Here is a 13,473-nt window from a genome sequence, read left to right on the forward strand (position 1 = left end):
CATCTAGCTTGTTTCTAGTTTCTGGTTACTATGAATAAAGCTGTTATGGACATAGATGAGCAGATGCCCTTGTTGTATGGTGGAGCACCTTTTGGGTATATGCCCGGAAGTGGGATAGCTGGGTCTTGAGGTAGAGCTAGTCCCAATTTTCTGAGAAAATGCCAAATTGATTTCCAAAGTGGTTGCTGGTTACACTCCCACCAGCAATGGAAGAATGTTCCCCTTTCTCCATATTCTCACCAACATGTGCTGTTACTTGAGATTTTGATGTTAGCCATTCAGTCAGATGTAAGATGGAATCTCAAAGTCATTTTGGTTTCCATTTCCTTGATGACTAAGGACTCTCAGCATTTCTTTAAGTATTTCTTGGCCATTAGAGATTCCTCTATTGAGAATTCTCTGTTTAGCTCTGTGTCCCATTTTTTCAATTTGAATATTTGGTTTGCTGGTGTTTGATTTCTTGAGTTCTTCATCTATTTTTGGATATTAGCCATTGGTCAGATGTAGAATTGGTGAAGATCTTTCCCCAATCTGAAGGCTGTCCTTTTGTTCTATTGACAGAGTCCTTTGTCTTAAAGAAGCTTTTCAGTTTCATTTGTTAATTGTTGATCTTAGAGCCTGAGTTGTTGGTGTTCTATTCAGGAAGTTGTCTCCTGTGCCAATGAGTTCAAGGCTGATCCCCACTTTCTCTTCTTATAGATTTGGTGTATCTGGTATTATGTTGCAGTCTTTCATTCACTTGGACTTGACTTTTGTGCAGAGTGCTAAATATAGATCTATTTGCATTTTTTTTTACATGCAAACATCCAGTTAGTCCAGCACTTTTTGTTTAAGATGCTTTCATTTTTTCATTGTATGGTTTTGGCTCCTTTTTAAAAATCAAGTGTCCATAAGTATGTGAACTTATTTCTAGGTCTTCAGTTCTATTCTATTGATCCATCATCCTGTTTCTCTGCCAGTATCATGCAGTTTTTATTACTATTTTTCTGTAATATAGCTTGAAGTCAGAAATGGAGATCCCTTAAGAAGTTCTTTTATTGTACAAGATTATTTTAGCTATTTTTTCTTTGTTCTTTCATATGAAGTTGAATATTGTTTTTTCAAGGTCTGTAAAGAATTGTGTTGGAATTTTGATGGGAATTTTATGGAATCCATGGATTGTTTTTTGTAAGATGTCCATTTTTACTGTTAATCCTACCAATCCATGAGCATGAAAGATCTTTCCATCTTCTGATATCTTCTTCAATTTCTTTCTTCAGAGACTTAAGTTCTTGTCATACAGGCCTTTCACTTGCTTCCTTAGAGTTACACCATAAATTTTTTGTGGCTAGTGTGAAGGTGGCTGTTTTCCTAATTTATTTCTTAGCCAATTTGTTGCTTGTATACAGGAGGACTACTGATTTTTTTTTTTTTAGAGTTAATTGCGTATCCAGCCACCTTGCTGAAGGTACTTATCAGCTGTAGGAGTTCCCTAGTAGAATTTTTGGGGTCACATATGTATACTACCATGCCATCTGCCAATAGTGATACTTTTACTTCTTCCTTTCCAAATTGCATCTCCTCGATCTCCTTTGTCTTATTCCTTTAGCTAGGACTTCAAGCACTATATTGAAGACTATGGAGATAATGGGAAGCCTTGGTTTGTCCTTGAATTCAGTGGAATTGCTTTTAAGTTTTTCTCTGTTTAGTTTGGTGTTGGATATAGGTTTGCTGTGTTTTGCCTTTATTGTGTTTAGGTATGCACCTTGTACTACTGATCGCTCCAAGACTTTTAGCATGAATGGGTTTTGAATTTTGTCAAATGCTTTTTTGCATCTAAGGAGAGGATCCTGTGGTTTTTTTTCTCTTTCAGTTTTTTTATGTGGTGAATTACATTGATGGATATATATATATTGGACCACCCCTGCATGCCTGGGATGAAGCCTACTTGGTTATGGTAGATGACCATGTGTTCTTGGATTCGGTTCACATGTACTTTACTGAGTATTTTTGCATCAATGTTCATAAGAGAAATTGGTCTGAAATTCTCTTTCTTTGTTGGGTGTTTGTGTAGTTTAGATATCAAGGTGACTGTAGCTTCATAGAATGACTTTGGCAATGTTCATTCTGTTTCTATTTTGCCTAAATGTTTGAGAAATATTGGTATTAGCTCTTCCTTAATGGCCTGGTAGAATTCTGTGCTGAGACCAACTGGCCCTGGCTTTTTTTTTTCTATAGACAGCTTCTATTTCCTTATGGATTATAGGCCTATTTAACTTGTCTACTTGACCTTGACTCAACTTTGGTAAGTGGAATCTATCAAGAAAATTGGGTTGGGCATGGTGGCACACACCTTTAATCTCAGCACTTGGAACGCATAGGTGGGTGGATTGCTGTGAGTTTGAGGCCAGCCTGATCTACAATGTGAGTCCAGGACAGCCAAGGCTACACAGAGAAACTCTGTCTCAAAACAAACAAACAAACAAACAAAAAAACAAAAACAAAAACAAAAAAAAAGAAAAAGAAAGTTGTCCATTTCATTTAGATTTGCACATTTTATGGCAAACCGGCTTTTGAAGTAAGACCTAATGATTCTTCAGATTTCTTTAGTGTCTGTTGTTATGTCCCCCTTTTCATTTCACATTTTGTTGATTTGGATATTGTTTCTCTGCCTTTTAGTTAGTTTGGCTAAAGTTTTGTCTATCTTGTTGATTTTTTTCAAAGAACCAGCTCTTGGTTTCATTAAGTCTTTGTAGTCTTCTTTTGGTTCCTGATTTATTGATTTCAGATAGTCAATAATAATTTGATTATTTCTAGCTGTCTACTCCTCTTGGTTGTGTTTGCTTTTTTCACTAAAGCTTTCATATGTGATATTAAGTTGCTAGTATTAGAGCTCTTTATTTCTTTATGAAGGTACTTAATGCTATAAAATTTCCTCTTACCACACTGCTTTCATTGTGTCTCATAAGTTTGGATATGTTGTGCCTTCATTTTCAATGAATGTTTAAAAAGTCTTTAATTTCTTTCTTTATTTGTTCCCTACCCAGTCATTGAGTAGAGAGTTGTTTAGTTTCCATGAATTTGTAGGCTTTCTACTTTTTCTGTTGTTGTTGAAGTCCAGCTTTAATCTATGGTGATCTGATAAAGTACAAGGGGTTATTTCAATTTTCTTGAAGTATTGCTGAGGCTTCCTTTGTGACTGACTATATGGTCAATTTTGAAGAAGATTTCATGAGGTGTTGAAAAAAAAGCATATTATTTTGTGGTTGAGTGAAAAGTTTTGTATATATTGTTAGGTCCATTTGATTCATGACATCTGATAGTTTCATTATGTCCCTGTTTAGTTTCTGTCTTGATGACCTGTCTTTGGTGAGTGGTGTGTTGAAGTTGAAATTTCCCACTATTAATTGTTGGAAGTTTATGTGTGCTTTAAGATTTAGTAATATGCCTTTAAATTTTTTTTATGGTGCTTTTGTTTTGAGACATAGATATTCCAAATTGAGATGTGGTGGATTTAGAATCATGGTGGATTTTTCCTTTGATGAGTATAAAATGCCCTTTTTCATCTCCTTTGGTTAATTTTGGTTCAAAGTCTATTTTATTAGACATTAAAATGGCTACTCCAGCTTGCTGCTTGAGTCATTTTTCTTGGAAAACCTTTACTATGAGGTGATGTCTATGTTTGTTGGTGAAATATGTTTCTTGTATGCAACAGAATTATAGGAATTGTTTAAACATCCATTCTGTTAGCCTGTGTCTTTTTATTTGTGAATCAGTTACATTGGCATTGAGAGATATCAATAACCAATGATTGCTAGTCTTTGTTATTATGTTGGTGGTTGTAGTGTGCTTGTGTGTTTCTCTTCTTTTTTGGGGGGGGGGTTCAGGTGGAGTTACTTATTTCCAGTGTTTTCTTGGGTGTAGTTACCCTCCTTTGGCTGGAGTTTTTCTTCTAGTATATTCTGTAGGGCTGGTTTTGTCCATAGATATTGATTATATTTGGTTTTGTCATGGAATATCTTGCTTTTTCCATCTGTGGTGATTGAAAGTTTTGCTGGGTATAGTAGTCTTGGTTGACATCTGTTGTCTTTTAGGGATGGCAAGATGTGTGTCCAAGCCCTTCTGGCTTTTAGAGTCTCTGCTGAGATGTCAGGTGTGATTCTGATAGGTTTGCTTTTATACATGACTAGGCCTTTTTTCCCCTTGTCACTTTTCATATTTTTCTTTGTTCTGTACATTCAGTGTTTTGATTATTATGTGGTGGGATGATTTTCTTTTCCAGTCTAATCTGTTTGATGTTCTATAGGCATCCTATATGTGTATAGGCAACCCTTCCTTTAAGTTGGGGAAATTTTCTTTTATGACTTTGTTGAAAATATTGTCTAGGCCTTGGAGATGGGAATGTTTTCTTTCTTCTATTCCTGTTTTTTTTTTTTTTTTTTTTTTTTTTTTTTTTGTCTTTTCATAGTGTCCCTTGATTTCTTAGATATTTTTTGTCAGGAATTTTTTATATTTAACCTTTTCTTTGACAGATCTATCAATTTCTTCAATTGTATCTTCTACACCTGAGATTCTTTCCTCCATCTCTTATATTGCACTGGTGATACTTATCTCTTTAGTTCCTGTTTTCTTCCCTCAGTTCTCCCGCTGGAGGATTTCCTCAGTTTGTGTTTTCTTTATTGTTTCTATCTCCATTTTCAGGCCTTGGACCAGTTTTCACATTTCCTTCACCTTTCCCCCCTTTATTTCTTTAAGCGATTTATTCATTTCCTCTTTAAAGGCCTCTATTTGTTTGATTGTATTTTCCTGTATTTTTTTTTTCAAGTAATTTATTCATTTCCTCTTTAAGGGCCTCTACCATATTCATCAGTATAAATTTAAGGTCATTTTCTTGTGTTCCAGTTGTATTAGGGTATCCAGCCCTACTTGAAAAACCTTAGGTTCTGGTGGTGCCATATTTCCCTGGCTTTTGTTAATTGTGTTCTTATGCTGGAGTTTATCCATCTGGTTGTCTCTGGCATTGGCTGGTTGTTCCTGGTGTGTGCTGTATTTCTTGGAGGTACAGGAAGAGCCCTGGGCAGAAGGCTGGATGTTCATGGATCAGCCCTCCTCAAGGAATATCCCACTGTTCTCCTCACGTGGCTGTGTCTCAGTTAGACCTACAGGCAGGGGATTAGACTGGCAATGTCTAGCTCTTATGATCTTGAGAACAAACAAGTAGGTCTCCTCAGGAACCCAGGAGCCCTATTTCTAGGGGAACTTTTAGAGTCAGCAGCCTCACAACTACCACTTGCTCACTTGCTCTGAGGTTTCTAATCTGAAGCTGCCTAGACACTGTGTGTGCTGAGAGCTGCCGTCCTGGAGCAAGATCCTGTATGCTCCTGAGATCTGGTAGTCTCCTTGGGAAGATGAGTAGAGCCATGGAATAGAGGCTGGAACCATTTCCCTTGATCTCAGGAGTGGGTGGCCAGAAGCTGGAACTGCACATTCCCTGTGGATCTGGGAGTTTTCCTCAGAACAATAGGAACAACTGGATAGTCAGAGACTGGAACTGCTAGTTCCTGGCACCTCTGGGCTCCACTGGTGTTTTGGAGTCTGCAGCATGGGCGTAATCTCTTTGCAGTCACCATCATCCTGCTACCCAGATACTGTGCTTACTGGGCACTACCATCTTGGATCTCCAAAAATAAGTAAATCTTAAAGTTGTGACTTGGACACCAAAGAGGCCTATGATCTTTCTGTTTTTCTCAGTCACCAGCTCCTTGCCATGTGCAGTCCAGAGATGGGGCTGGCAGCTGTGTGTCAAATGGAAGGGTAAGCATGAAATTCCTGAGTGTAGAAGCTGCTCTTCCAAGCAAAGCTCACTTGCTTGAGTTGTTAACATTAGAAAGGCTCCCTCCCATTTTTCCATGTGTCTGGTTGAAAAGATCAACAGCGTCCTATAACATCTTGGATGATTAGACCTTTCATGTTTTTAGATAAATAACAAAAACCATTATTTCAGTAGCAAACTCCCCCTGAAAGCAATGTAATGCAGAACATCGCAATGGGAGTGCCTGCACATGGGACAGCTGTCTGAAAGCCCTGGCTGGTCCCTGGAAAGCTGGTTAATGCTCTAGTGTTTCATTATTGGCTCTGCCAGGCCATGAGAGTTGTTTGGTGCTGGAGGTTGAGACCTTGTGTGTACGTTATAATTTTTTTTCACCCTAAATTGCTTCCATCACCCTGATCTCACACACAAGATGAAATATAGCTGAGAAGAAGTAAGAAAGGGCAGGACCTTTGATTCTAAAATGCCCAGGAGAAAGCTCAAGTGCACATGTTTTGATACCCTAATTAGGAACATAAGTCCAAGGAAAAAAAATACAAACCCCAGCAATGATGACATGGGAAATAACAGCCCATCATCCCAGGGAGAACTTTCTCACTCAGTCATCTGGTGGCAAGGCTTAGCTTAGATCCACAAAGTTTCCTGAAAGCATCTACATCTGGAAAGTAGACACTCAGAGCTCACACAACAAGTCTGACCCTATGTTTCTCTATAGCCTCATGAGTAAAAGGAGATAGGAGTTTCCAGAAGGACTCAGTTTATTCCTTCTTCAGCCCTACCTTCACTGGTACTTATTGGTCACTGGGAAAGGTCGGTCATCCCCCTTGATACACCGGCAACCCAGGGAATGTCTCAGGCCTCCTGATAGGTGAGCCCAGAATTAAGGCTCTTCAGCACAGTGGTATTTATAGAGCATTTAAGGCAGTGCATGGCCTGCTTGGGCTGCTCTGACCATGCAAGTAGAACAGTTGCCTGTAGTATCATAGGCAGGCCTAAACACGGAAAGCCAGATCTTTAACTGGTGCCTGAAGCCACACAGAACAGTTCCCTGCCAAGCAAGGCACAGGGCTTTGGGAAGCTTCAGGAAGATATAGGAGCTGAGAGAAATGGAACTGCCCTGGAAATATGATAGCGGGAGTTAAGAGATCCAGAGCAGAGATGCACCAGGGTAGGAGGCTACACTATACCACTGGCAACTCAGGCTCCCTACCTCATTGCAATCACAATGGTAATTACTAACTTCGTTGAATCTCTGCTAAATGTCAGGCATACAAAGACTGTGGCAACACTGCTGGTCAGTGCTCTTAGTATCTATCCATTTCAGGTGAAAACATGGATTCTTAGGAGATCACAAATGCTGCCCAAGGTCAACAAGTTTGGAAGGAAATTAGAGGCAGGGGTCAATCTCAGGCTTTCATTGCAGAGCCTGTGGTTGTTAGCAGTATTTTCTACGGACTAAAGACGACTGGTAGCTCATTGTCCACACCGCTCTTCTTTGAATATTGAAATGGAGAAGGGAACTTATTCAGGGGTGCAGGGAGGTGGCCCTAAGAAAAGGGGTACTGAAACAGTGACTAGAGTGTTTGGGAATGAGGCTGAGACAAATGCAGAACCCAAACCACTGGCAGTAGCTTGGTCTTAGCTTCCCAGTGGAAACTTGACTTTGATTGGGGCAGCAGACAAATTTTGGTCTTTCTTGGTACCTCCTTCAGGGCCTGGAGAACCCTGATTTACAGACCATCCACTTCCATATGTCAGTGGCCTTCTGGGACTACAGCAAGTTATCAACATGTTACTGGCAACAGGGGTAGATTAACTTGAGAAAATTCTAAACTGAACTGTAGAAATGGCACCATACCTATCATCGTTTTTTTTCCTGTTGCTGCAATAAAAGGCAACTTAAGGGAAAGGGTCTTCATTTCAGCTGACAGCTCACGGCATGCTCCATCACGGCAGGGACGTTAAGGCAGCGGGAGTTGGAGGCAGCGAGCCATATCATACCCACAATCTCAAAGAGAAAGCAGTAAATGCAAGCTGAAACTCAGTTCACTTTCTCTGTTCTGTCCAGTCCAGAAGGTGCTGCCCCGGAAATGGGCTCACCCTCCATTAAGATGGCTCTTCACCATGGGTGTGCTCAGAGGGCCATGTCTCAGGATCTCTAGGTCCTGTCAAGCAAACAATTAAGTTCCAACTTGACTTTTTATTTCTGTCTCTGGAACCTTGTAGGGGAGTGGGTGTGGAGTGAGTAGAGTTTCAGTAAATGTGTTGACTGAGTGCTGAACTGAGGACAAGGTAGACTCAGGAGACAGAGGAGAGATGCCTGCACAGATTTAACTCAGAAAAACAACCTAGGAAAAAATATAAATATATGTCTCACTCTATAGAAGGAAATGCCCATCAAATCAATAATTCTAGTCATGCACATTTACTTTTAATGTGGGAGGGAAGAGGGTAAATTTGATGTAATTACTATATAATTTGACTTTAAGTTAAGCCCACTGAAAAGACATTGATTGAATGTGGACATAGAGGGTAGAGAGAGACACTGGAGCTGCAGAAGAATTTGTGATGTGGCTCTAGCCTTCCAGGCACCCCCCCGCCCCTGTGCCCACCCCCCCCCCCCCCAGTTCTAGGATTCTTGGTGTCAAGGCCGAGGCTGTGAATCGTATGTGTGAAAAAGATGGGAGAGCCCTTCATGATTGTTGAAGTCAGAACCTGGCATTTAATACACACCTGGCTTATTCCCTCATCTTCCTGTCATCATTAACATCTATAGGAACCAGGTATGGGGGTACATACTTGTAACGCAAGGGAGATGAAGAGGGAGACAGGACACCCAGCAGTGCTGTTCCCAGCTTCTAGTAAGTAAGCTTGGGAGGCTCAAGGACTTCCTGAGGACTTAAGTTTTTAATGTCAATAGAACAGGAAGTTTCATGGGGGGGGGGGGAGGTACTCATTTATCTAAGACAACCCTTCAAATTGTGGGGAGAGAATTTCAGTAGGCTATATGAGCAGAGTAGGCAGGAGGGTCATGCTGAAGTCCACCAAGATGGCTTGGTGGAATTGTGGAACTCCTTGGAAGGAGGAAATAAACGGGTTTAAGGTATATTTGAAGGCAGAATTGATAGGCGGTGGTGAGTAATTGGCCAGGGCCAGTGTGACATGTAGGATGGTGTCAAAACAGTTGCCCGGGACTTTGGTGGAAACAACTGGGAGACAAATGCTATGTTTGAACATGCTGGAAGAAAGCTAACAACAGCATCTGCTGCAACAGTAATAATAAAGGAAAAGAAAAAAGGTAAAGCCTTTTGTACCGATACCTGGTAACTACTTAGAAATGGCTAAAGGGCAGAGAGCATGCTAACTCCTTAAAGAAGTTAATCGCTAAGATGCGGATTAAAAACATGTTTACATTGAAGACACGAAGATGAGACTACCAAGGCATCATGCACCTGCCATCCCAAAAGAGACAGGATCCCAGTGTTTAATATTGAGGAGAGCAAGAGGAACTTGCGTGCTCATGATGGCTGGTAGAGATTAAAGCTGATCCACTCCTTTGTGGGAGGCAGTTACACATTCTTTAAACTGTTCAGCAATGTAGCTTAAGTACATAATCAAACTGCCACGTGAGAAATATGTATGAAGTATTAATTAGTGAAAAATTGGAAAGCTTATACATCCACCAATAGGGGATTAATTACTTACCTACACAACCATTTTAAAGTCTTTTATTTTACTAAGTTAAAAAGACATTGAACTAGCCAAGAGTGGTGGTGCACGGCTGTAATCCTAGCACTCTGAGACACAGAGGGAGGCTGATTTCTATGAGTCCGAGGCCAGCCTGGTCTACCAAGTGAGACCAGGATATCCAACGCTGCACAGAGAAACCTTGTCTCAGAAAAAAAAAAAAAAAAAAAAAAAAAAGACATTGAAGTCAGCATACATTTGTTTCTCCATATTCTTATGAAAAGGCTAAAGGGGCCTGTATAAAAATTGATACTGCCAAGGTGGTAGGTAGCACATTGTATAAATATTTAGTGTATTCTGGAAAATAAAAATGACTTTAAAAGACAAAGCAATCTATAGCTGCAATATAACAGACTGTAATAATTGACTAGTTCCAATGTGGATTGCTGGACGAAGGATTCTGGAGACAGGTTGCTGGGTTTGGAGTGACTACCTAAGGCTACACTTTGTTACTGCTTCGGCCGAGCCTTCTTGAAGGAATGAGGACTCTGCCCCAAGGCAGGCAAAGCCACTTCCACAGGCCTTTCCACCTATTTACTCTCCTTTCATGAAAAATTCATGGCAATTAATTTTAACCAATGACAGGAAGTGGGAACTTAAGAGCTCTAACAAGACTGTCCCACAGCCACATTGGCCGGTGTCCAGCGCAGCCTCTTGTGGCTGGGGTTCCGTCCTCATTTCCAGTGACAGTAGAGTCCTAGGTATTATGTGACCAGCCCTTTCTATCCCCTTGGTTACTATCTTGGATCTTTGAATAAAGAATCACTTTCTGAGACCTGGATGCTTCTTACTAAAGTATCCTTTTTGGGAACTTAAATAGCTATTGATAGGATCTCATCACTTTATGGAAACGCTGACGATGTTACAGAATGGGCTGAACCTGCCTGGATTTCAGAATAGAACTTAATTAGTGGCCAAATGCCAAGGAGTTATAGATTGGAGCTCTGAGAACAGGTTGCAGGAGAGGGAGTGAATATATCCGCAGCGCAGCGGACTAGAGACGGCAAGTCCTGGCTCCTTCAGTTGCTGGCTGTGTGACCTTAGAAACTTCTGTGACTTATAACAAAGCGTAAGGCGCTTTTGTTATTTTAGCTTTGAAATGGGATAGCTCTGAGTTCTGAGGCTACAGACTAGTCACGGGCAAAACGCTAGCATCCCCAAAGTATAGTTAAAGAAATCGCTAAGAGGTGCCATGGTAGATGGATGAGCATTTTAGATTTCAAGAGCTACATAGGCTAATGAGACACGGACAGATAAGTTACACAAACAGCACCTAACCCCTGAGAGTTCGTCGACATTTGTGTGTAGGTCGGCTACTATGATGAGCTCTTTTACATTGTTAGCAGTCCTTTTGCATTTATAGACTCCATCGTCACTGCAAGGTTGCTTTTTATTGGACCAGGGAGAGAAGGACAAGAAATAAAGAGCTGCAGGAACTTTTTTTAAAAAATCCTTTAAACGTGAAGAAAAGGGACAGGGCTGAAAAGTTCAAGCCACCTGCCACCAAGCCTGATATCTTGAGTTTAATCCCTGAACCTACAGGGCGGAAGAGAGAAGCAATATTCACAAGCTGTCCTGACTTCCACATGCGCACTGTAACATGCTCCACCCCCACCCGCCCCACGTGCACATAAAATAAATACCTAAAATGTGTAAGGTAACAAAAGCTTGAAAATGAAGTAAAGCAAATAAATAAACAAACAAATAAAAGTGAATTGATCTTGAAAACTTAGTAAATAATGGTATAAATGACACACAGACAGGGTGAAAACGGTGATGGTGGCACCCGGTGACTGCAGCGGGCTTAGGATGGATGGCCAGCCAGGCTGAACTAGTCTTCTCAGTTGTGAAAAGTTCCCAGTTTGGTTATGAGGACATGAGGTAATATCTGTAGGTCATGTCAGCTTGACAGCTGTCACTGTAGAGGCTCAGATACATGAGGGCTTCCTTTTCTTTCTCTCGTTTCTAATTTGAAAGTAGTGTCTGTAAGTGGCTGGCCTCCTTGTCTTATTTTCCACACCAGGTATGGAACGGAAGTCTAGGGTATAGTCCAGTGGCCAAGGTTGCCCCCTCGGTACTCCCCTGGGCCTGGTGTAGACAGTGCTACTGCCAGAGCACAGAGCTTTTTCTCTGCTTGACACAGATCACTGAGCTTAATTTGTGTTTTAAACTCACCCTTCATGTTGTGAGTAGTTCCCAGGTGACCCTGACCATCAGGAGCACCCTCTCTTCCATGGGCTGGTGAGTAGGCGGCAGGCAACATTAGGAGTCAAAGTTGTGATACTTGTGAGTGCAGAGGACACCCCAGTTCATTGTGGTTGTCTTCTTGTTTTTCAGATGGACAATCAGACTGAGAGAGGGCTAGTGACTTCCCGGACACTTGGGCAATAGGTAAGTTATGATGCTGAATTGGGCCTGAGACAAGGCATACGTCCTGTTGCCTGGCCTTCACCTCAGGAGGCACATGCTCCCCAGTCTCCTGACCTTTCTGCTTTGTGCACTTCAAGTAAGGAGATGAAGTGAGCTGAGCCGGTTGGAAGCATTTGGGTATTAACAGTGCTGTGATCTCTGTCTTACTGCCATGATCTGGCTGAACCGTTGGGCAGGCAAGTTTGTGAAGCTCTCTTGGGCCCGAGCTAGGCCTTTGCTTGGGATGCTAGGACCCTTTAGAACCCGGTTGCTGTGACACCTGCGCTATGTCTCTTCAGTAGACCTGAATGTTTCATGTAACCAGTAGTTGGTGGACTGGTGCTCAGATCCTGCAACGATGCACTCTATGATTTTTAGTAAATCATTTCACCTTTCATATCCAGATTTATTCACTTTCATCAACTTCACCTAATTCCATTGAATTAGATTTTTTTTGTTTTATTTTGTTTTTGTTTGTTTGTTTGTTTGTTTGTTCAGAATATTAGGCTCCAGCTCTGTGCTGGGCACAGAATGTGACCAGTAACATGGAAGTAGGCGTTACCTCCAGTATGGGCACACCCCCTTCCACCATTACTGTTTCATAGAAACTTCTAACAAGCACTTGGGAGTTCATGGTTTTTGTGGTTGATTCCTGCTGTAGATTGGAACACCATTGGTCAGTGTTATAAATGAGTGAGGGTCATGGATATGTGCTTGAAGTGTAGACTAATGCAAAGGCGTTTCTGACCTCAATGAACTTTCTCCAGGGCTTTATCGCATGAATAGGGATTCTTTAAACATTCTTTGACAGTTTCATATATATATATATATATATATATATATATATATATATATATATATATATATGATTTTAGTCACCAATGGCCATTTTGACCCTCTCTCAGCTCAGCAGGGGTGGAGGGAAGAGAATGGAAATCAAGATAGGTTTCTGCCCAGGCAAGGATATTTTCTGCATAGTGTTGTTTTGTTGTCATTGTTTGTTTGTTTGTTTTTCTGTGTCTAACTCCATTTTTTGCAGAAAGCAACACCTTCCCTTCTTAGGAGCAAAGATAGTATGAGGTCTGGGCAAGCTGGTATCCAGATGGAAACCTGCCCTGGGCCAGGGCTGCTGCCTCCAAGTGGCTGAGAGCTAACACGCCAGAGACTCTGAAAGGGCTACAGGGACATTCCTCTCACTGTGCACTGATCCTGCTAAAGGCTGCTGCTTCCCAAGGCTCAGTGGTTCTGGACATTAAAGCCAGCTCTTAGCTCTTGCCTTTGCAGAACCTTGCCTCGGGCACTGCTTGGAGAGTGGTAGGGATTAGAGGCCGGGCTGTTTGTTTATATGGAGGACAGCTTCTTGTAGTTGAAGCTCTTGGGCTCTTTCAAAGTGTGGAATTTCAAAGGGTGCATGAATAACCTCAGGCCCAACCTCGTGTTTCTATTTGAGTGTGGGTTGGGCTGGCTGGCTGTCCTGTTTAACTGAGGAGACATATTTGTGGATTTGG

General features: G+C 41.3%; 1 protein-coding gene across 11 annotated transcripts in view; it reads left to right on the forward strand.

Moving 5' to 3' along the window:
• TENM4 (teneurin transmembrane protein 4) overlaps positions 1-13,473 on the forward strand; it is a 720,654-nt gene that overhangs the window by 134,863 nt on the left and 572,318 nt on the right. For 5 of the 11 annotated variants that reach the window (XM_084773617.1, XM_084773624.1, XM_084773616.1 and 2 more), the window contains exon 2: positions 11,894-11,947. The exons of the other annotated variants lie outside the window; for them this stretch is intronic. The gene's annotated coding sequence lies outside the window, so the exon portion shown is untranslated. The remainder of the gene's footprint in view (positions 1-11,893; positions 11,948-13,473) is intronic. 11 annotated transcript variants of the gene reach the window in all.

Source organism: Acomys minous, assembly GCF_964271855.1.
Source record: "Acomys minous genome assembly, chromosome: 2".
In the NCBI taxonomy this organism is placed as follows: Eukaryota; Metazoa; Chordata; class Mammalia; order Rodentia; family Muridae; genus Acomys; species Acomys minous.